Source organism: Cyprinus carpio, unplaced genomic scaffold (assembly GCF_018340385.1).
Source record: "Cyprinus carpio isolate SPL01 unplaced genomic scaffold, ASM1834038v1 S000006753, whole genome shotgun sequence".
NCBI classification, from domain to species: domain Eukaryota; kingdom Metazoa; phylum Chordata; class Actinopteri; order Cypriniformes; family Cyprinidae; genus Cyprinus; species Cyprinus carpio.
This window is the reverse complement of record NW_024879352.1, coordinates 188,913-213,153: the sequence shown is the minus strand read 5'-3', so window position 1 is coordinate 213,153 and position 24,241 is coordinate 188,913. Positions and strand designations below refer to the sequence as shown.

Sequence of the window (24,241 nt, the reverse complement as noted above, 5' to 3'; positions counted from 1 at the left end):
TTATCTTGTGGGCAGTGGAGGTTTCATGCGAATGTCTCTTCAGATCATACTCCCGTGGGCGTGAGAGGTGGGGCTTCTGCTCTCATCAGAGTGGTCAGCCGGGATCTGATAGCCGGGGTCTGATTGGACGATTCAGAAGCCAAAGATCTTACTCTGCACGCACGTACGGTGGCTGCGGACGATAACAGCATGACCGGTAAAGATGCGGGAATGTCTTGGATTGTAGTTCTTACCGAGATCAGCTGAGTGGTCACTGAAATTACGTGGTCTTTGCCTTGCCGATCCAAAAGCTTTCATTTGCTCATGTGATAAGCCCACTCCACAGTCCATGTGACCGTTCTGTACAAAGAAACGAACATTTAAAATTGACAGCTTTTTATCATTATAAATACTTCTGGGATGCAGAGAATCTAAATAAGCTGTTTTTTGGGGGGTTTTTTGTCTGTTTGTTTTTTTAAGTAATATATATATATATATATATATATATATATATATATATATATTATATTATATATCTAAAAATACATCTACAATATTTATAAATGTAATTCAATATATTTTACTTAACTTGACTTTTTTAATTACACCAATCAAAATAATTTATTCTAACTGCAGTTTCAATTTGTAATTTCTGCTGAAAGTGTTTTTGGATCATGACATCCATTATGACATGATCCTAGTTGTAGTATTGTAGAGTTTATTTACCATCATAGCAGTGTGCTCCAGAGGAATGTCCACAAAATTTGTCCTACTTATTGGCACACCACAACTGTCTATCTGCTGTGGGAACCTGTCAGGAGAAGTATGGGTGGGACCATTGTTGCATTAGTTTGTCAAAGGAGAGGTTAATCACGTTATATCCACAAATGTCAGATCTTCAGTGTTGTGTGGACATGAAAAAAGTCAGATGACTGGGGTGTGGATAAGTATGAGTGCTTGCAAGGATAAAATTAAATCTGATTAGTTTTGAGTCAGTGATCTCAACGACTGCACAAAACAACAACAACAAACAAAAAAAAAAAAAAAAAAAAAAAAGATATATAAGTTAGTTTAACTAACCCCAGAGGTGGAGCATTGTCATAGTGGAGCTGGGCTTCTTTGTTGCCTGCATAGAGCGCTCTTTTAGATATCACACTGAGGTGAGGAGCCCCTGATTCCTCTTCCATCTCTCCGTTTGTCAATGGGATGTAGTCCTTTCCATCCTAAAACACAGGTACCAAATGAAAGTTCAATTAAAAGATATAAAATTTGTCACATGACAAATGTTTCATTACATTCTGCAAAAGTCACTTTATTTCTATTTCTGTCTCGTTTCAAAATAAAAAAATATCTAACCATCCTTAAATAACAACAACAAAAAATGTACATGAGATGTGAAATTGTATAAAAAAAATTTTTTTAAGAGAATATATCTTGATACTTACATCTAACTGTGTTTGATAAAAAAAAAAAAAAAAAAAATTAAGTAAAAACATTTTAAACCTAAAAATGTTTTTGGTAACTGAAATAAAGCTGAAATTAAATAAAATCAAAATATTAGATAAACTTAAAAAAAAGGTTTATAAATAAAAATTATAAATGTTGCCTTGGCAACTAACTGAAATAAATAAGTTGGAGTACTTAAATTACTAAAACTAATATCAAAATTAAAGGTGAATAGAAATACAAAAAACTGATATATTAAAAAAACTGATATATACAAAAACATTAAAAAAATTAAAACTGAAAATATAAAAAAAGCTAATTCTAATTATTATAGCTTGGCAACAGGAGAAAACTATTTGCCACTGGCGCAAAGAAAATAAAAATTCAAAATATAAATGAAAAAAGTATTAATATCTTATATTAATATATGCATATATATACTTCTATACTATACTCCTTTATATACTTCTCAAGTAAATGTACCTTTTTTTTTAAAGATGTTTAGATCATTTTAATGGAAAACAAGACAAAAATATTTATTTATTTATGTCTCAATTATTAAAAACACATGAAAGAGACAAAATATATACTTGGAGTCAAGTCTAACCTGTTGAGCGCTAGCTTGTAGAAGATTGCCCAGATGTTCAACTAACTGAGTAAAGGTTGGCCTGTCTTTTGGTCGATCAAGCCAGCAATCCAGCATGGTCTGGTATCTGGAAGAATTTCACATTAACAATCAAGAGGTGGGGTTGATCACATTTCTCTACATCTCTCATTTCAATAATAAGAATAGGGTCCCTGTGCTATGTAAACAGTATGAAATAGTATGAAAGTACTTATATATTTCTAGTAAAATTAAACAAAATTGTAAGTACTACTACTTTTGCCCATTTTCCATTGGAAACACTATGACTGCTTGTTTTCACAGACCTTTAATTTTACAACCAATACTAAAAGTGTGAAGTATATTTACATCTCAGGTGTGGCGTAGTCTGGAGCTCTCATTCTGGTTCCCTCCTTTAGTCGCCTGCAGAAAGACTCATCAATGCACACACCTGGGTATGGAGACGCACCTGCACCAAAGAAGATGGGCCTTCAACACATGCCACCCTACTATAGTAGTTTTATGCTTGTCTAATAAGCTCACTGATAATGTTAATATCAATATTGTGTTACCAAGTGAGATGATCTCCCAGAGCAGCACACCAAATGACCAAACATCACTCTGTGTGGTTGTACCTTGCGTCCAAAGATGGTCTCAGGAGCCATCCACTTCAGAGGAAGACGAGCCTGTGATGATAGAGAGGAAATGCTCAGTCTTTTTTTACTGAACAACTGAAATGAAGTTGTCTATATGTGTAGTTATAGTCCCTCACATCTCCTTTTGCGGACGTAATCAGGATCTTTATAAACATCTCTGGCCAGCCCAAAGTCACATATCTTCACCACGTTGTTTTCGGAAAGTAGGATGTTTCTGGCTGCCAAGTCCCGATGGATACACTACAAACACAAAAAAGCATTATTGGCCAAAGCAAACATTTGGAATAAAATTGTAAATATTAATGACCAAAGAATACACACACACACACACACACAAGCAGACCATGGTGGTGTTTTTCAGTTTTACCTTTCGAGAGGCTAGGAACTCCATGCCTTTTGCCACTTGGAAGCTATAGCTGATGAGATCCTTCATCGTCAAGTGATCCCAGTCTGAACTCTCTATACATCAGAAGATAACACAATCAATATATATATATATATATATATATATATATATATATATATATATATATATATGAAGATTTTAGGTTAACATGTACTGTTTTACTCATTCATTTTTATTTTGAAATATTTTATATTTATATTTTTTTATTAATTTACAATTTTCAAATAATATGAGCTTATTAAAGCTGCCTAATAATAATTATTAATAATAATAAGATATAATAATTATTAATAAAATAATATATGCTGTTTATTTGTTTATATTCTGCAAAGTGCTAATATTATTTGAACTTTTTATTAATTTTTTATATCTGACAATATATATATATATATATATATATATATATATATATATATATATATATATATATATATATATATATATATATATATAATTTTTTTTTTTACAAATATTCCATCTATTGTCTTAAATAATATGAGCTCATTAAAGCTGACTAAGAATGTGAATAATTATTATTATTGATAAAATAATCATATTGTTTGTTTATTCATTTATCTATTTATTTATTTTATGTTTTGCGGTTTTTATTATAAAAATACAAATGTTGAATTTATTAATTTACAATGTGACAAATTCTTAAATACTGTAGGTTCTTAAATAATGAGCTCATTAAAGCTGCTTAATAATTTGAATAATTACTATCAATAATAAAATAGTTGTTTATTGGTTTGTTTGTTTGTTTATTCAGCTAAATATGTTTTAGATGAAGTATAGCATTTAGATGGAGTTGACAGCACAAGACATGTCAACTTCCCAGGTGTATTTCATGACCTAAAATATATGCTTCATGTGGTAAAATCGAACTAAAATGACAATACTAATTTAAACATTTTGATTCAGTTTCCATAACTTTGACAAAATGTGACATTGTTATCTTCTTCCAGAGACAGTACAGAGTATCCAACAGAGTCAGACTAATATACTGTACCTTGTTCATCCTGCAGCTGGGTCGTGGAGGTCTGTTCTCCCATCCTGGTGCACACAGGCAGTGCCGGTGCAGATGTCCAGCCGAGTGCTGGTTCCCAGACCCAGATCCCCCCTCATGCAAATCCTCTTCCTGTGGTTCCTCCCTCCTGCACGGGCATCCGTGGCATTGCTTCTGAGGAAACAAATACGCATAGATCAGTTTATGTTGTTGTCAGGGTCAAGAAGTGCCAACATGTCAGGTACACTTCATAACACCTTCAACCCTGAGCAAACATTTAAAGACCCAGTGTCTTACATAAGGCACTTGAATCAATCTGTCCCTCATCAGAGAGCATTGTTAAAAAGAGGAGCTGAGATCTTCAAAACCACATCACAGCCTGACTTTACTAGTAGCACAATGTTATGATGGAATTTACCTTGTAGGGACTGTACTCTCCTCGCTTGCTTTTTTAAATAGCTCCGAGAGGTTACCATGTTTACAGTACTCAACAATCACCATCAAGGGTCCTGAAGTAGGAAACATAGAGATAGAAAGAAAGAGGAAAGGCCTTTAATGTGTGTACATCATGTTCTTTCTCAACAATGCACAACCACTTTGTGGCATTTCTGATGCATTTCTTACTATGACTGTGCATTTTGTCACCCATAAGTATTCACCGCACATTCTACTGAACAGAACGCGTTTCCTTCAGCAAACTTCACAGAAAGGGACAACAGTAGTCATTTTCTGTCAAAGTTACTAAAAATATACTCACCTCCTTGTTTGGTGCAAGCTCCTAGCAGGTTAACCACATTGAGATGGTGACCGATGTGAATGAGGATCTTCAGCTCAGACATCAGAGCACGGTACTCACTGGTGGTAGCGCCCTCTGTTGGTGATTGATAATGCTGCAGTCAGTTGTGTTATATGAAAGATAGGTGAAGTCAGTTTAAGGCTAGTGAACAGATGCCTCATACCCTTGAGCATCTTCACTGCTACTGTAGTACAGGTGGTGGCCTTCTCAATACCGTAGCCAGCTGTCAACCTCCACAACCGTAAGCGGTCGCCTCCACAACTTGGCCAAATGCCCCTCTGCCCAGCGGCTCTATTTGTGAACACTTACATGTAGATTTATAGTAACATTTTGTACAAATATTTTTGCTGTTTGCAGAGGTTAAATTGGGACTTGTCGGAAGCCTAAAATCTTATGGTGATTCTAGGCCAGTTTTGATATGTTTAGCTCTCCATCCCCAAGAAGAAAAAAAAAGATGTATAATATATTCCATAACATTTTGACACCCTGTTATGATGGCACTAAATGCATATATTTGCTCATATTAGAAAACAAAGAAAAATAACAAAATGATAATTCAAAATGAAATACACACATATACAAATAAATAAAGATATACATCTAAAAATATCCAAATACCTCGTAAAATAAATAAATATAAATATAAAAATAAATAAATAAATATAAAAATATCACTGAAGCCTGGTAAATAAGTAAATAAATAAATTCTACACACACAAAAAAGAAAATAGATAAATATAAAATTATCACTGAAGCATAGTAAATAAATAAATAAATAAATGTCATATTACAAAGTATACTTTGGTCCAGTGGTACGATTCTTGCACTTATTGTTTTTTTTTTTGTTTTGTTTTTTTATCAAAAGTACTGGAAAGCCATTCCAGATTGTTCTTGGTTAATTTAACCCCTGGGTATTTAAGCTTTTTATTATTCTTATTGTTCTTGTTGTTTTATTTCTCACATTTAGCCAAGCCTCACCTAGCTTCAGTCTATCATTAGGAATTCCCCACTTGTTTGCATCATAGGTCAGTCTCTCACAGTGCTCATCCATTGGCATATCATCTAAGTCCAGAATGATTGAACAGGGAGCCAGTTTTCAGATCTCTTCATAGGCTGTGAAGAGGGAGAGGAATTAGGCTGTGAAAGATGGGAAGAGGAAAGGGATGGAAAGGTTGATGTATGACAAATATGGGATAAGAGTCAAAAGGGAGAGAAAGAGATAAATGAACGACAAACCCAGCGCAAGACTGTCAACTTGTCTTGCTTGCGTCCCCAGCATCAAGCCCTTCATTATAAAGACTCCCACTAATGGAGTTTACTGGGAAGCCACTATGATACCAGAGGCAGACTTACGGTGAGGTACAGAGGACTAGGCCCCATGGCTGCGGTGTTACGTGACGCCTCGCAGGCACGAAGTGGGCTAGCATACAATAGAGATGACGTACGCCAAAGTCCGTGTAGTCAGTTCTGATCAGTCCAGGACGAGTGGAGTGTGTGCCTGGTGCGCTGTAAAAATGAGGAGAGGGGAAGCAAACGAGGAAAAAGGGAAAGAGATGGAATGTTACCCGTTCCTGTTAACGGATTAACGAAGACGAGGAGGAGCCAGAGGAACATGGCAATGACCACAGCACCGATAGGCATGATCAAATTCCACATTCATCTTTTCTTCTGCACCGGGATGAAACAGATCAATAGATCAGAAATCTCCAAAAAAAAAAGATGACAAAAAGACATACGATTTAACTAAAATGGATTGGATGAAATGGATGGATGGAGAGATGGAAAATAGCTGAGTTACCAATTTTTCCAAAAACGTAATGCCAGTTAAAAAAGTCCTTTTTAACCAGGCTTAAACTATTTTATTTTGGAGAGCGAACTGGAAAAAATCCTTCTTCATTTATATTGATAGCAAAGGGAGGCAACAAATTGCTGGAAGAAACAAAAAAAAAAAAAAAAAAACTAGTTTACAGGAAATATTTGTATGCTGCTGGGTGTGTATGATGGCTACAAGAGCAAGGGAATGTGGAATTGTCTGCTGACCTGATATTTCATCCAATCAAAAATAAGCGTAAAGAGTGAAAAAGCAACATGAAAAAAAACCCCCCAGTGAAGCCAAAGTCAACCAGCAGGAAGACGAAAAGCACCAAATTCTCCTTTTCTATAATAGAAACATCCAAACTGCTCAGTGGATCACTACATGATTCAGTTATTTCTCTCTCTCTCCTATGTTTTACTCTTTCTTTTTCCTTGTGGGAACAGGGCTGTTAGTGAATTGCGACTGTCGCCTTTGCAATGACAACGAGAACACAGTTGATGCCGAGAAACGAGTCACGTACACACTGAGTATGTCGCTGTTATCTGTGTGCACTCCCTGTCCTTATGTGTGTGAGGAAAGAGGCGGAACCATACAATGATGTAAGTCCTGGGGAAAAATGTCGGATGTGGACACGAGAGTGATATTAGAGAGAGTGGTGTGGGGACGCCCCACTCTTCTTTGGTGTTCTGGGATTTTGCTTTGTTTTCTTTTAGCACTCCCCTAAAGGAAATACACTAACAGAGCCCCTTTCCTGACAGACTAAAAAGAGAGCTATTATTGCCTACAAGGCCTTGATTACAACAAATCCTCAATGAGGATAAAAAGTGAAGCGGGAGGACTGAGCTTACCTTACAACCATGACACTTTCAGAGAATGTGTCTCTTCTTAAAAGGGGTCTTTTAACAGTGTGGCTACTACGTGATGTATTACGTGATGTCGTTTCAATGATTTGACAAACAGTTATTTTTAAATTGTAATACTATTCACAATTGTTACTGTTCTCACTGTATTGTTTTGATCAAATAAATGTAGGTCATTGGTAAGCATAAGATCATTTTTTTTTAAATATGTATTTCTTACCTTCACAGAAAAAAAATGTCCCTAACTAACCCTTTCTTTAATTCTACAAACCAATGAAAATTAAATAATAAAAAAAATAAGCAATGAGTTTTATTTACACACTCACCATCTACAGTGATACGTGCCTCGAGAGAGTCACAGGCCCTGCTGGTTACAGGGGCCCGATACACATGTAAAGACCACTGTCCTCTTTTTCACCCGTTGGATGGTTAAGAGACGATTTGACTGTTTCAGAATCACACACCTTACAACCAAAAAGCATGACAAGTAGTGAGCATTACTGTCACTGTAAAAATGCTTGTGTTCAGGTAGCCTGAATTAATGTGCATTTTCATAACATCTAAAACGAGATAAGCACAAAAATAATTGAGTTATAAATAAAAATAAAAATAAATAAAGATGTTGAGTTCAGAGTGCAACAGCCCAAACTTAAGGATGGAATACATTACATGACTTTTTAAAATCTGAGCAGATTTTAAAACACTTAGCACTATACATTACTATACCAACTGTCTACCATGGTTACAGACACCACTATCATCACACCACTAGATCAACTGAGGAATCATCATCACAAACAACCAACAAAACTCATGCAGAAAAAACATGTGCCTCATGGTAAAAAGACGAACACAATGAAGAAATATGCCCTAGCTAAAAATCATCTATAAAAATATCAAACATGACTGATATCCTCCGTGTGATTTGATTTTAGTCTGGATCTGTAGAAAATCTGAGTCTGTGGCCATTATACACAACATGATTTTCTGTTGAAATCTGTCAACTATGGCAATCCAAAATTTGCATGTTGGCTCTGCCCATTTTTCAGCTAGTTTTGAAAAAAAGCCGCTAAAAAAGCCACCTAATGTATTACAGACCCAAAGCATTTGTGAATTGATAATACTGCAAAACATAGAGGAGTTGCTTATTCTTCACACCTACAATATTTTTGTCGTTTATAGATAGTTTTATTTAGCTTACCTGATCCCTATGTGACAGGTCTGGTTGTACTTTAGTCCAAACTACAGTAGGTGTTGGTGTGCCGGACCACTTCACACACTAGAGTGGTAGAGTCCTCACATTTACTACTCTCTGGGCAGTCAGATTGGACACAATTCTTGACATCTCAAGAGTGCTGCAGGAAAGATTCTAAACTCAATCTGTGCTGAACATTCAAAGCTTGTGCATGATTTCTGCAATATATCCCATCTGAAACTTAAAGTAAATTGAGTAATGGAAACTAATATAGGTCATTAAGTGTGCCAATTTCTGACACCCACTAGCCTCACCAACAAATAAAATGACAACCAATAATAACTGGTTTTCAAAAAAGTTTCCTGACGTCCCTTTGCCATTGAGAAATGGGAAAGGCGGATCCCCTACACATCACTTCACTTTCACTTTCAAAAACAAGTTTCCTGAAAATATAAAGCTATGGACTAACCTCTGAGTCTGAGGTTGTGAAGTAAGCAGGTTCTCTCACTGGTGCCCACATTCTCTACTTGGCAAGCATACAAGCCTTGGTCCATCAATGTGGCATTGGGTATGGGCAGTCCAGCGTGCTTTGGTGCCCTGCAGGCCTGATATGGGACATTGGTCTGGTGGAGAGGTGAAAGGGTAAGGGTTATCACAGGGCACGGCTGCTGGAGAGGCATCAGGGTTGGCATGCGCTTGTTACCCGATACCAATGCATGTTAGAGTACACAGTCAGATCGGCTACACAGCGCATTATCACATCCTCTCCCTCAATAGGGCTACTGGAGGGGGGAAGGATGCTTAGGTTGAGGGAACACTGTGAGGGCAAGACCAACATTGAAAGTTTGGATTTAAACATTGCTTAAAATTAGATTGCAGTAGTTGAAGTGGGCTGTAGATAGTGGAGACAGTGTCAGGGTTTGAAGGCACTCCCGAGCTACTTGAAACACAATGACTCGCTCTTCTGCTCCCATCTTATTGGAGGGCAATGCAACTGTAGAGGGCATGATCAACTGCTTTCTGGAATCTTCAGTGTTGCTGATGGTCTATTGGAGACACAATCAGTGGCAAAATGACATCAAAGGCAATAGATGATTTAAAAATATAATTATAGTCAGATTTACAAGATTGACCAATAATACAGTGGGGTCCAAAATCTTAGACTTATAGTGAAAATTTTGCATTTTTGATTACAAATTTTAGTAAATAATTGACAATGTGACAATGTTGAAATTCAAACTATCTTCGTATTTGGTTTGTCTCACTCTATCTTTGCTTTAATGACAGTGACACTCACTGATCTGATTGCTGATCATGTTCTCCAGCAACATTTGTGATGATCCAAGAGAATGTTGAGCTTCAGTGGAAGCAAAAACATATGACCATCTGCATAAAGCACTTCATTTTGTACATTCACTTTTTTGATTAGTGACCTAAAAAAATGAGTACAGAATCTTATTTATTTACAGTACATCCTAAAAATTTCCTTGTTTAATGTTTCATTACCAGTTTAAATTCGATTTTAAATCCTATTCTGAGTATATTTTATGTTTGGAAAATAGTGTTTGCATGTTCTAAACAGCACTGCACTGTACTGGAATTGATTGCTTACCTTAAGAGAGCGTTCAGTTACAGATGTCTGGGGTGATGATGGACTTCATTCTCCCTGTGTTGTTTGATATCTCCCTCCATTGTCACACTTCACCACACTTTGGTCTGGACTTAGGTCTGTGAATAACACAGAATAAATATGATTTATCAGTTTGTACGCTGTACCAAAATCTTATACATTTTTAGAAAGTAATGCATTATGTTTATATTATATTGTAATAAAAAATAGTAATAATTGTTATTATTATACTACAAATATTGTACTATCAATATTGTTCTCTCTTTCTCTCTCTCTCTCTCTCTCTCTCTCTCGCTATATATATATATAACTAATCTTAATCTTATATATATATATATATATATATATAAATATTAGCTGATTTTAACAAAGACATGAGGATCCATATCTCAAAAGAGAACACGCAGACAGCAATATAAACCTCTATCTAGCTACACATCTCCAACAGGAACAGAAAACGCCTGAATCAACAACAACAATGCACCTATTATTAGCGTTCTAAATTTAGACTATCCCCCACAACTTCCTCTATTATTCCACTTCCGCCACAGAGATGTATTGAGTCAATGTTATTTAATTACTGTACTTTATCCTTTTGGAGTACTCTGTAGTTTTACTGATTATCAGAGATATTAGCAACTTTTACTCTACTTCAATACATTTTTTGAATAAGCATCTGTACTCGTTTATCCCACTACATTTGTAATGAGTTTTGCAATTACACATTATATTTTGCATGGCCATCCTAGCTTTTTCTGGCAGTTTATTGCGGCTACACCAAAGAAGTGATATGCCAACTACAGGGCACTTAGTTTATTTTTTATTAAAGGGAGTTGTAGTGTATTGTATAGTAAGTGAAGTACACAAAGTACTATATCTTATGAGTTTTGCCCTAAGTAGTTGTGAATCACATGTGGTTTATATATGAGATGAGGACATGACTGCAGCGGCAATGAGGCTGAAACCAGTACATTTTACTTATTATTTAATTTATTTGTTATACTGAAGAAACCTTTTTAAAGGATATTGGTTTTTTTTGTTTGTTTGTTATTTGGAGATGTTCAGTTTTATTTAGAATTTAAAAAAAAAAAAAAATTTGATTGCTCCCCGTCTCCTAAGAAATCAACTCGTTCTGATTTTTGTTACATGTTCTCTGTGCCTTGTCTTGGACTTTTATGTCACTTCCTGTCTACCGTGGTGTTTGTACTCAGAATTGTAGTCCATTTTTTTTCATTGGTTCTCCTTGATTAGTCTCCCCGCGTGTTTCTTGTTATCTTGTTAGCCCCCTTTATCTATAGCCCTAGTGTTTCTTTAGATCCTTGTGAGTTGTTGAATGTAATGGGTTTGTCTGTGTTGCCTGCCATTCTGTTCCCTCGTGGTTTTTGGCTTATTGTTTGTTCTTTTCCAATGAAATACCTGCACTTAGATTCTTGCCTCTGCCTGTTTTCCCAGCTGTCTCCACACCATACAGTTTTGCACTGCCATGTCTCTTTGATTAGTGCATCTTTTGAGCCCTATATTTAGTATAAGTAAAATACTTAAGTACTGTTAAAATCAGATACTTTAAGGCCTGGTTTCACAGACAGGGTTTTCAGGTAATCTTTACACTTCTGTCTGCCATACATATTTATGAGCGATGGGAATTAATCTAAATTTCAATAAAACAGACATCAGATTTAAAGATTTAAGACTTGGGTTAGACATCAGCACCTTATGGTCCAGTAGGTCAGCCATGGGATATGAGACAGAGAAAGAGCGGAAAAAAAGAGATGAAAAAAGACAAACACAAAAATAGGGCACATAAAGCTGTAATGAAAGGTGAGGACGTGGGGTGAACTCTTGTTAGCAGGACACAGTGACAGACAATGTGTTATATCATGTTTGATCAAGGACACGTGGATTTGAATGTGTCTGCTTTTCTAGAACAACAGGAAGTTGTGATGAGGACTACGGAAGTAGGTGAGGGTGCAATCTGAAGATAAGGCTCGCGTGATGCCTGGCCCTGAACACTCGTTACATGATCACAACATCCTTGGAAGTGATGTTCTGCGAATGCATGCTGGCAATCAAAGTCACAATTCAACCAAAACTCACAGGAGCTGATTTCTTAGCATAACAGATCTCTCTAACCAAAGCAGTCATACTGGCTGGCCCAATCACAACAGCTGTTTCAGGATGAATGCCCATTTAGAGCACAATATGCTAATGAATTGCACTGTGGAACACTCTTGAACACCGGGAACACACATATGCTAGAATAGATTTCTGATATGTTCTTCTCTTGGAATGAATAGAAAATCCCAATCACACAAAAGCATGCCAAAGTATTGAGCAAACAAGGACTATGCAAACATTATACTTTGTGTGCGTGTTTTGTCAGCAAAAACAATGACGAATGATTTTTTATCATCAACAGTAACTGACTTCCCCATACAAAATACAGGAAGCATATTTGATTTTTAGTTTTCTCTTTAAATGTTGGCAATTAGGAAGTATAATTTTGAAAGGTTTTGCTACAGCAGATTTATTTGGTTTCTGCTGCCTCCTAGTAGCTCACTGTCTGTGAGGTCATGAGGAAATTCTGTTTTTGCTGTGATAAATGTTTTTAACATTTTCATTACATGGTGTCATCCAAATGCAGATAAATAGAGAACAGAGAGAGCCAAGAAACATACTTTCTACTATGTTTGGATATGGTGAGCGGGATTTGACCAAGTACAACAAGTGCACTTTCGCACTGATTTAAACTTCTTTTATTTGTTTTTTAAATGTCTGCATGACCTAGACCCCCCAGTACTTGTCAGATCTGCTCGTGACTTAAGGCCCGTTCAGACCAACGACGATAACTATAAAGATAACGATATAGTTCTAAAAATCGTTTTCAGTATTAAAGACAGCAGCGTCCACACCACAAACTATAACGATAAAGACAAAGAAAAATGATATCGTTGGAATTAGTTTCAAAACGATTTTTTCCAGCTGATGAACGAAAAAAAATTGACAGCCAATCAGAATCCATCCTGCTGGGTAATGAGCTCGAGAACTTAAAGCGGCAGACGAGCGTGTGCTTAGAATAAACAGAAGATATCGTTCGATGGTGGTGGACGCGTAAATATCGTTATCTTTATAGTTATCGTTCTTGGTGTGAACGGGCCTTTACACCCCACTTCGTTCGCTCCCGGTCAGCTTGCCAGGCACTGCTGGCTCGTCCCCCAAGACTAAACGAAAATCCAGAGGTGACCGTGCGTTTGCCGTGGCAGCTCCGAGACTCTGGAATGAGCTGCCTTTGCACATCAGATTGATTGAGTCCTCTTCCTGTTTTTTAAATCCCATCTTAAGACTTATTTATTTTCTTTGGCTTTACCTCAGTTTGAGGTTGACTTTCTAGTTTTGTATTATTGTTGCATTTTATTGTTATGTTTATCTATTGTTTTATTATTTTTGTTGTGCTTCTGTTGTATGTTATTGTTTATTTATAGGGACTGTGTTCAGCATTTGGTCAACACTGTTGTTATTAAGGTGCTTTATAAATAAGGTGGATTGGATTGGGATTGGATTGGATTGGAACATGTTCCTGGATTAACATCCTTATTGATCCTGGAACATCATTCCAATCAACCAATCAGAACTGAGATATAACTTTTCAGCAAATGTCAGTTTTAGGCTTACAATCAGGATTAGGTGCTTCTATACCCTTGTTAATCAACTATTATTTCCCTCTGATTTTTAGGAATAAATTATGGGTAAGGTTAGGTTTAGGGTAGGGACGGGTTTAAGTCCCAACCTGGTTATATAATGATAATTGAGTTATACTAATTAATATTTTTAATAAATTTACTTGAATAAAACTAGTTCATTTAGATGTTACCACATGAATGACACATTTATCCAACATTAAGTTTCTATTTTTAACAGTCTACATTCTTGGCTGTATTAGACAGGTTACATTTGAAGCAAAACAAGAATATATCATTAAACCATGTGACACATGACTTACAGAAATCGGAGTGGGCAGTCCTCTCTCGGCATCCACTGCCATTGTATTGTGACAGGGCTGGATCCTCCGCTAGCTGTGCATCTGAGTGTAGGGCTACTGCCATACATATGAAACATCTCTATCCAATGGACGTCCTTCCTTCTCAAAGATCTTAGGGTGAACTGTATATATAAACACACAAGTTAACAGTCAAATAGTGGAGAGGAGAGGAGAGGAGAGGAGAGGAGAGGAGAGGAGAGGAGAGGAGAGGAGAGGGAAGATGAGAGAAGAGAAAGAGAAGGGAGGAGAGGAGAGGAGAGAAGAGAAGAGAAGAGAAGAGTAGAAGAGAGAGGAAGAAGAAGAGAAGAGAAGAGAAGAGAAGAGAAGAGAAGAGAAGAGAAGAGAAGAGAAGAGAAGAGAGATACCATTAACCAATAGTTGAAATGTTCTTCTCTGCTCCTCCTTGGTAATCTTATTTGTCATGACAAACACCGTGTAATTTCCCAGCATCCTTCTCTGTAACAACCATATATTGTGAGAGATCCTCTGCTGGGCTTTATCCTGTACTCATCCTTCGCCACTATCAGCTGATCATTCTTATACCTGGATTGACAAGGGTGAAAAAAAAAAACTTCATGCAAGTTCAGTCTGACTTGCACAGAATCCTAATCTTCTCTTTATAGACACATTAAATAATATAATATAATTATATAAGTCACACTCTATTTACACTAATCACATACCACTTGACGGAGGGCTCTGGATAAGCATAATATTTAACCAGGATTTTTGCCTCTTCCTGGCCAGCAGTTGCCTCCACAGTCTGCAACATCTGATCATTGAGCGCTATAAATGGTTTCTCTGAAATATCAATCAATATGTTAGCATCGTTTGTATTGTAAAAACATATGGTCTTTATGCTACCTATGCCAGAAGTTTATAACTGGCTTAGATGTGCAAGCAGCACTGAAATGTAGATGTTTTCAATTATATAATGTCTCTATCTACAAAAAAGCACATACCATAGACGATGAGGACTGCTCGGGGCAATTTTTCTGCATCTGACCACTAGAGGCTGTGCAGATGTACTCTCCTGTGTCATTTACGGTCACATTCTTTACAATGAGAGGTATTGGACAGTTCTAAGGAGTTCCACAGCTTCTTCTTGGATGAGCTGGTCTCATAGCGTGACCTTGGTATTGAGCTGTTGACGCCTCTCTGCAAGAGGAGACAGAGGGTGTAAAACCAGCCTGAGAAATGCACAATGTTCCTATGGAACTGCAATCCGGAGTTCCATAAGCCGGACTGGACTGTGACTGAATCTAACTGATCAAATCATAAATTCTTGATTATGATTAAAGTGTCTCAAGTAACACATCAATGTCACATAGCTAAGCAGCCAGATATTGCCACAGAAAAAGATTAGCCGATGATAAGTTTGAAACAAATGTTCTGGGGTCAGTACAAGTTATGCCTGTGTTACAAAATGTAAACATACACACAGAAATATTAGGGTGTTTTTTTTTGTTTTACTTTTAATTTTGCCACAACATGAATTATTATATATTAAAATATATATTAAAAAAAAAACAGAAAACAATGTCCATTTAAAATTGTAAAATAAAATTGTTAATAAATTGTAAATAATATTTATATAGGTGAAGCTCTAGTTATTTGTCACCATTTATGGTTCATACATCAGCAGAGGCAAGCTGTCACACACCTACTATCAAATAAAGACGCAAAAGACTGCTTTCTGTTTAGACTGTTTTTTTGGCTGTTTTTCATCACCGGACATTGTGAACTTATGTAGAGAACAGGAAGGAGACGAGTAAAAAAAAAAAAAAATACTCCAGGGGCTAGTCCATTTTTTTTTTTTTTTTTTCTGTGGTAATGTAAGATTATGTCACAAATGCTGAATATTGAGGTTAACATATTAAACGTTTTTCTGAACAAGTTTACTGACCTTCTCATGAGGAAAAATCCATTGAAAGTCAATTCCCACATTGAGTTCGGTGTGAGCAAGTGCAGTTTAGCATTAGCCTCTCCCCTACCGTTAGCCTCTCATGAGGTGGACTCGGGGTGAGGTCATGGATCTTGTATCCTGCGGAAGAGGGAAGGGGAGTAAGGGGGACGTGCCGGGTGGAGCATTGTTCTCTTGAGACCAGGGCAGCTGATCTCACACCAGATTGTTCTAAAGTCTCAAAATAATGCAGTCTTGCCTCCTCAAAAACAGTTTTATAATTTCTGACATGCTTACAAAACTGAAATAAATATTAACTCAGATGCACAAATCATGGTTGTATCATATTTCTTAATTACAGAACTTCATGCAACATTCACCTTTCCAAATAAACTTTTTTTTTTTTTTTGCTTACCTACGACAGCCACAATGTAAGGTGAGGACTGATAGGTCTCATTTCGAATAGTGGTTTGGCAGTAGACCACCCCAGCATAGCTGACCACATGACTAGGCAGGACGAAGCCCCTCTTGCTATCCCAGATGACGTCTTTCCATCAGTGGCCAGTTCTTTTACTGGATACTTCTGGTGAAGGCAAACACCATAAACACACTGTTCACATCATATCACCAGCGGCAATCGCAACACAACACAGGGATCTTGATGAGTAAACGTCATGTTAAAATATTAGTTTAATACTTTATAGTCACATCTTTTCATATAGTCACATTTATTACAGATATGTAGTCAACAGAAAAAACTAAATACATAATGTCCATTAGTATTTTTTGAAAGAAACTAATACTTTTATTTTCAGTAAGAATGAATCCTATTGATCAAACAGGAAAGTAAAGACATTTAAAATGTTACAAATAATTTCTCTAAATCAAAGAATCGTAAAAAAAGTTTATTACAATTTCCATAAAAAATATTAAGCAGCACAACTATTTATTTCAACATTAATTTTAATAATAAATAATAAGAAAAAAAATGTTTCTTGAGCAGCAAATCAGCATATTAGAATGATTTCTGAAGGATTATGTGACACTAAAGACTGGAGTAATGATGCTGAAAATTCAGGTTTTCCATCACAAGAATTAATTACATTTTAAAATATATTCAAATAGAAAAGTGGTAATTAAAATTGTTATTATATTATTTCAGTATTATTTATTTATTTTTATTATTTCCACAATATCTCTGTTTTTACTGTATGGTTTTTTTTGTCATAAAAGTCTTCTCAAAATGCAGCCTTAGTGAGATATAAGGGACTTGTTTCAAAAACACAAAAAGATTTAACAGTAGTGTAGTTTGCTGATTCAGAGAACTCACTCAAAGTTATGCAAACAACTTAACAACATCCAAACTAATTGCTTTTATTTAAAGGTGCCATAGTATGCGAAAATCACTTTTATAAGGTGTCTGAACAGTTTTGTGTGGCCGCAGTGTGTGAAAACAACCAGCCTATAATGGTAAAAATCCCCCACTCATTGTTTTATAATCCTAAATAAATCATAAACTGTCTAGACTGCTAAAGACACAGTGGTTAAATTTAAATTTCGAAGGAAATGTCCCGAAAAAAACCTGAAAAGTCCTATACTTTTGTGCTAACATTTTACGCCTGACTGCCTCACAAACAAGGGTCAGTTCAGCACAGCAGTTGTGCAAAGTTTGCTTCTGAAATAAGGATCGATACTAACGCTATGTGCGCAAACGTCCAGACTCCAGACAAAGTAAGCATCACACCTCATTTTTGGTTTCCAAAAGAGCTTCTTGGTTCTCTGTAAGGCTAATGTTGCTAAAGCTACCATTGTCTCTGACAGTTTTGGCAGTTTCACCAATGCTGCCTTCACGTGTTACCAGAATGATCGTAAATAGGAATGTGGTAGTTAAAATTTTTGGAAGCAATGTGAGGATCACTAACACGGCCACCACCAGTTAAACCATAACACCGGTAACGTTATGCCCGAGAGCATGGGCTCTTGAAGCTCTGCACTCTTCTGAAAAGGGAGGCGGGAGCACCAGCACATTTTTATTTTTTAAGGATAAAACAAAAAAACGTGGGTTTTGCCTCATACCCTAAAAGTGGCTATTTCAAAATATAAAAAATTATCAGTGGGATATTTTGAGATAAAACTTCACATACCCACTCTGGGGACATAAGAGAACAATTTAAAATATTGTATAAATGCATTCTATGGCACCTTTAAGTCAAAATATTATTTGACATCACTGAACCATCCTTAACACATAAAATGAATGCCCAACAAAATTTTTGGTTTAGATCAAATAGAAATAGAAGGTTACAAAAAGGGCAGGAGATTATGTGTGTTTATAAACACTCACTGTGTACAGTGTGACGTTTAGGTTCTCCACAGATACCAGACAGGGAATGACCACCTGTTTCTCCCTCCCGAATGAACACCACATCATAATCTTGAGCCATTCGTACAAATGGTGTACGGTAATCTAAAAACATAGGCATGCATTGTATATTCTGGATTTACAAACCAGATATTTACAAAAAAAACAAATGCAGAAAAAGATAATGTTGTCAAAATCAAGTATAATTTTACTTAACTAACACTACACTAAAAAAAAACTATTCAGATTACATGAGAGATATGACAGTACTTACAAACTGTTATATTTGATAGTCGAGTTTCATAGGTATGGAATAAAGTAACTTCACACTTAAAATCACACTTAAAACAACCCATTTCCTTTATTTTGTATGTCTGGACAAGCAGTTTACAGCTAAGGTTGAAAAGGGAAGTAAAATGTGGTGGCTCCACAAGAATGAAGAGGTTATAAAGTTTGAAGATGTCAAGAGGTTGTCCCGAAGGATAATAGAGGAAGTATGCAATGAACACATTTTTGTAACATTCCAACTCTCGCTCACACTTTCTTCAGAAGAGAGTAGGGGAAAGGGTCAGAAAGTTATGAAAACCGTGTATCTATTTGTTGAAAAAACTTATGTAATAAAATTACACTCGAAAAATCATACCTTGTATGAAGACATATACAGAAGTAGAAGTCTTTCCATCCTCTATAGGCAGGTTTTTATAGAAGCAGCGATACTCTCCAGTCTCATTGGCTACTGCTTTGGAGAGCGTTAAAGTGCTACAGAACAGTCCATTGCCACTACAGTCTGTTTTGATGAGCCGGGTTTCAGAACGGGTTCGGTTGTGAGGCGTAGACCATTCCAGGATCTGACGCCCCCTGTGTAACAGGGTGAAAAGACAGTCAGCAGAGTAAACTGACAACGTTTAGCTGACATTGTTTAGTACATCACCCTTCTGATAAAAAAAAATTGCTTCAGAATGAAAATGAATGTACATTTGAAGACAGAACTGCTTTTCTTCAGAAGCAAAGCTTACCTGCACGTGATCTCCAGTGTATCTGAAGCATTGATTTTGAGGGTCTTCTCAGTGATGTTTAAGGTTGGAGGATCAGGCACAAACCTGAGCTCTATCCCTGCAAGAGAAAAAAAAACCAGCCAGAAGGTTTTGATCAGAAAAGCTGTTGATATTGACATGAATACATGAATACATGAGTGATTTTAATGAGTCCTTAACTCTTATTCCGACTTTAGATAGATTTTATACGTGCCATTTATTACAAGTGCAAATAACTTATTTCTGGTTGAAACATTTATTTTATTTATTTATTTTTTTTTTATTTGTTTGGGGTTCTGTAAGTACTGAGTAATATTAATTAACTACATGTACATTTACTCTAGTTGCTTATTTATGCATATTTATGCTAATTGTGCATAATTAACTGTTATTACTATCGTGAGTACATTTAACTAGTGTGATTATGTGTAATAATACTGTTACCATTTTTTGAGTTTTGTTGATGAAAAATAGTCTTATAAAATTAAATAAAGATACAGATGTTACCAGATTGCACTAAACAGTAGGACTGCCATCCTCAGCATATTAAACCACTGCAAATATGACTGCAAAACATCACATCAACCTCAAGACAAAATATACACCTTTCCTAAGATCTCCCTAACATGGTTAACTTTAAGCACAGAATGACTTTTGTTCAATCCTAAACATCACTTTATCTCCAACTTCAGCTCCCTTTTCCCTTTTTTTTAACCTCTATGCAAGTGCATTTGCAACACATAATGAGACTGTATGATCAACAAACCACAACAATGTATGTTCAAAAAAGGTATGTGCAGTTAAAAGAAAGACTGTGCTGCTCTGCCACTCAAACAAACGGTCAAACTACTGCTTGTCTCTGTACATGAGCATGGATACACAGCCTACTGGGGAAAGCCAAGAGTGGTGGGACCATGAATGCCTGCCCATAGCCTGGCCTGGGTTTTACACTGGATATAAAAGGGATGCAGACGTGTATATCACAGAATGGCACAGTGCATTGTGGAGCAGTGCGATGTGGGACACTGCCATATTTTTCCACTGGAGCTGCAAAAGCAGCACGGAGGCCTGGATGTGTCAAAACAGGAAGCCTGGGCAGATGGGCCGGGGCCGGGCTAAATGGCCCCGTGCTCCACAGCCTGAGGTGGGATTCCTGCTCCAGAGGAACTATGGGAACACACACACTCTTATGGGCACACACAATCATGCTAAAACACATGCACTCCATGGAGACTAACTTATTCAACTGTTTGTTTTAACATTTAAATTGCCAGGAACTGAAAGCATTTGAAACAACAATGGTGGCGAGGGGCTTGATTGTATCTGATGAATAAGAGTGAACATTGAGGGAAGTACAACATAAGGGCAAGAAAGAATAGGAGGTTTATTTTTAACTTCTAAAAGCAAACATCTCTCTGAAATCTTGAAACTATACTTTTAATTTGAATAAGTTTCATTTTAGCAGTGGTGGAGCAGACTGGGAAAAAAAGGTACCATTGATTAATGCAGTTATTATATAATGCATACAGCATAGAGTTGTGAATACCATGTTGAAATTCAAAATCAATCAACAAAGACATTTTGCAATTTTATACTGAAACAACTCTCTACTATACATTTATGTTAAATTGATAAAATCAAGCTTTTAAATTTGGTTTATAAATTAAAGCTCTGGATACTAAAGCTTTAATAAGCAGCAGCACAGTGACAATATTTAACTGTTTTCAATTAATATAATATACTAACCACTACATGCTACTAAACAATGTGCTGACAATAATATTGATTCAATTCTATAAAACTACATAATGACTTACATCATCTAATATTAAGTAAGGGTATAATTTACACCACACAACACACAAAACAACCATTAAAAAAACAACAAAGCAATGCTATAACTAAAAATTACATAAATGCAACTTAAAAATGCACATAGCCTAAATGACAGCCAATAACAATCTATACAAATGTTATGGTTTGTCCAGGTTTTTTGGACAAATTATAATGCAACAAATACTTTTTATTAAAAAAAATAAAATAAATAATAATAGATTTTTATTGTCTAATTTTTTTTTTTTTTTTTTTTTTTTTTTTTACAGTTATTTTTTTTTTTTTTTTTTTTTTATATTTATTTATATATATATATATATTATATATATAGTTATATATATATCTAATATATATACACACACAGAGAGAGAGAGAGATAAAGGACAAAGTGAGAAGAGAAAAATCATAAAAGTTATTTCAAATCAGTAACAGGTGTACATTTTTTCATATAAATGAATATTTTAATAAAGCTTTTACAATGCGTATAACATTATGAGCTGAAACTCAATCAATCACAATTAGGATGAGTTGCCTGTTATGATAGAGAAGTTTACAATTATTTCTCTTAAATCGAGCCTAATGATGATGTGAGTATTTGAATATTTAATATTAGAGTAGGCTATATTTTGCATATTTAGACAAGTTGATGGTAAAGAGTATGTCGACGAGAGAAAGCACATGAGATGTCTTTGCCATCGTCCGTTACGCTTGACCGACCCGACATGAAACCAAAATTCAGAAGCTCCTTAACTCCTCATCACGATAATACGACACAGTTGTCCTCTTTAAGATGCGTTTTGTTTTATCTTTAAATCCTTAAACTTGCAAAGGCGAATATACTATCGGGACAGAAATCCTTGCGCTCTTCGGAGTTTGACAATGATAGAGACCTGTTGCGCGCTCACGGATAGACGCGTGACTGAAGTGCGCTGATAGAGAGGAAGGCGAGGGAGGGAGGAGCGCAGCACTAATCAAAGACATTGGGCTACTGTTCATTTAATGTCTGTAGACTCCAGAGGCCGAAGGTCAGAAGAACATAGATCCCCAGGACTAAACAGAACAGTCTAAATCACTTTATCAGAGATCAATTAGGCAGGGACCTAATTCAATCAAGAACTGAAGATATGCAAAATGCACAATTTCCACTAGCATTTGAATATCATGGTGGGTTAGGGGGCATGGTGACCCCATAATTAAGAAAGTTGTGTTGAGTCTTAAAAGTATTATGATTAATTTTTTGGATGGATTTTTTAAAGAGCAGTACAGAAAGTGTAATGTAATATGAAAATGATTTTTTTTTATTAGTTGGATCAATTCATTTTAATTGTAATTAAAAGTCACAATTAAACATAATATATCTTTCTTAGCTTGGCATGCTGAATATCTGGGCCACTTTTTGAGTAACTTATAAAAATGCTACATTATGGCTTGTTTGTAAAGCACTAGCAGATTAATTTTGCAGAGGAAGACACTTTGACTTTTCCATTGTCTGTAAACAATCTGGGTGGCCATGTTTCCTGTACTTTAAAGTGTTACAGCACTACAGTCATTAATAGTATTTCTTTCCCCCTCCCTCTCTGGAGGTAAGGAGGTTGGTGGAGTAATGGTAACCTCCCTTGTTTTTCCAGCAGGCTGAGATAGAATGTCCCAGAGAAGCTGCCAGTGGGATATGGGTGGATCCAAAGGATAAAACTGGGAAGGGGAGGGTGTATCTTTTGTTGTGTAACAGTAAGCCATATGACACAGGACATCTCCAGGCAAACAATGCACGTAGGCCTTGTGTACGAGTGATGGACAATATCAGGCCTTGGGTCAACTGTTGGTTGTTTACAGTGGTTACACAATTTCTTGAGTAGAGTGGCTGAACATTTAGTTATGGCAACCTTACATTTCCCCATTATGCCACTGCTGTGTGACAGAACTGTAATCATGGATCAGTGAAATGTTGTGCATATGTAATGGGAGGCTTAATTATAGGAATACTAATAGCATAGTAGAAAAAAGTGTTTTTTAAAAGTACCTGTATTGTGTGAAATTAATCTTGTCTGAGAAGACAATTTCTGGGCCTGTATTTGCCTGATTTATGCTTTTGAAGCAGCAAATTTACATTTTGGTATATTCCATTTAGTCTCTCTTTTTGGTTGTTGCTGGTATATAGGGACATTGAACTGATGCATTATGGGTCTTAAAAAGCCTTGGTTTTTCAGGTGGGGGTTTGATCGAAAGGGTTAGAGTTTGAGTCTCCAACCACCACATGTTTCCTGTCCTGGTCATTTCTGCTGGGAGTCGTAGTACCTACAACACTTCCCGCTCTGAGCAGGGGATCAGGAAAACAAGAGCACTTCCTATCTTTCAGATTCATGCGAACAGCATGCATGGAAAGCCCTCAAAGGGAACTCTGTACTTCGCATTGCTTTTTAGCAACATAGGCAAGAGAAATACAAAAAAAGGATAAAAAAGGGATGGAGAAGAATTGTATCATTTATTAAGCTACCATAAGTTCTTGTAATATTGCGAGATGCTGCTCTATAGATAGATAGATAGAATTCTTTGATATTAAAATACTTTCTTCTGTTACAGTTTCACAATAAAAGCTACAAGTAAGCTACATTATTACACTAGGTTGATTTGTGTGAAAAGTGTAGACATTACATGTGTTTGAAATCTCATACTGTGTAG

The 24,241-nt window shown here is 36.1% G+C and overlaps 1 pseudogene; it reads right to left on the bottom strand.

Annotated features, from left to right (window-relative positions):
* Nucleotides 1–22,509, bottom strand: LOC122144705 (annotated as a pseudogene).
* Nucleotides 22,510–24,241: the final 1,732 nt, after the last annotated feature.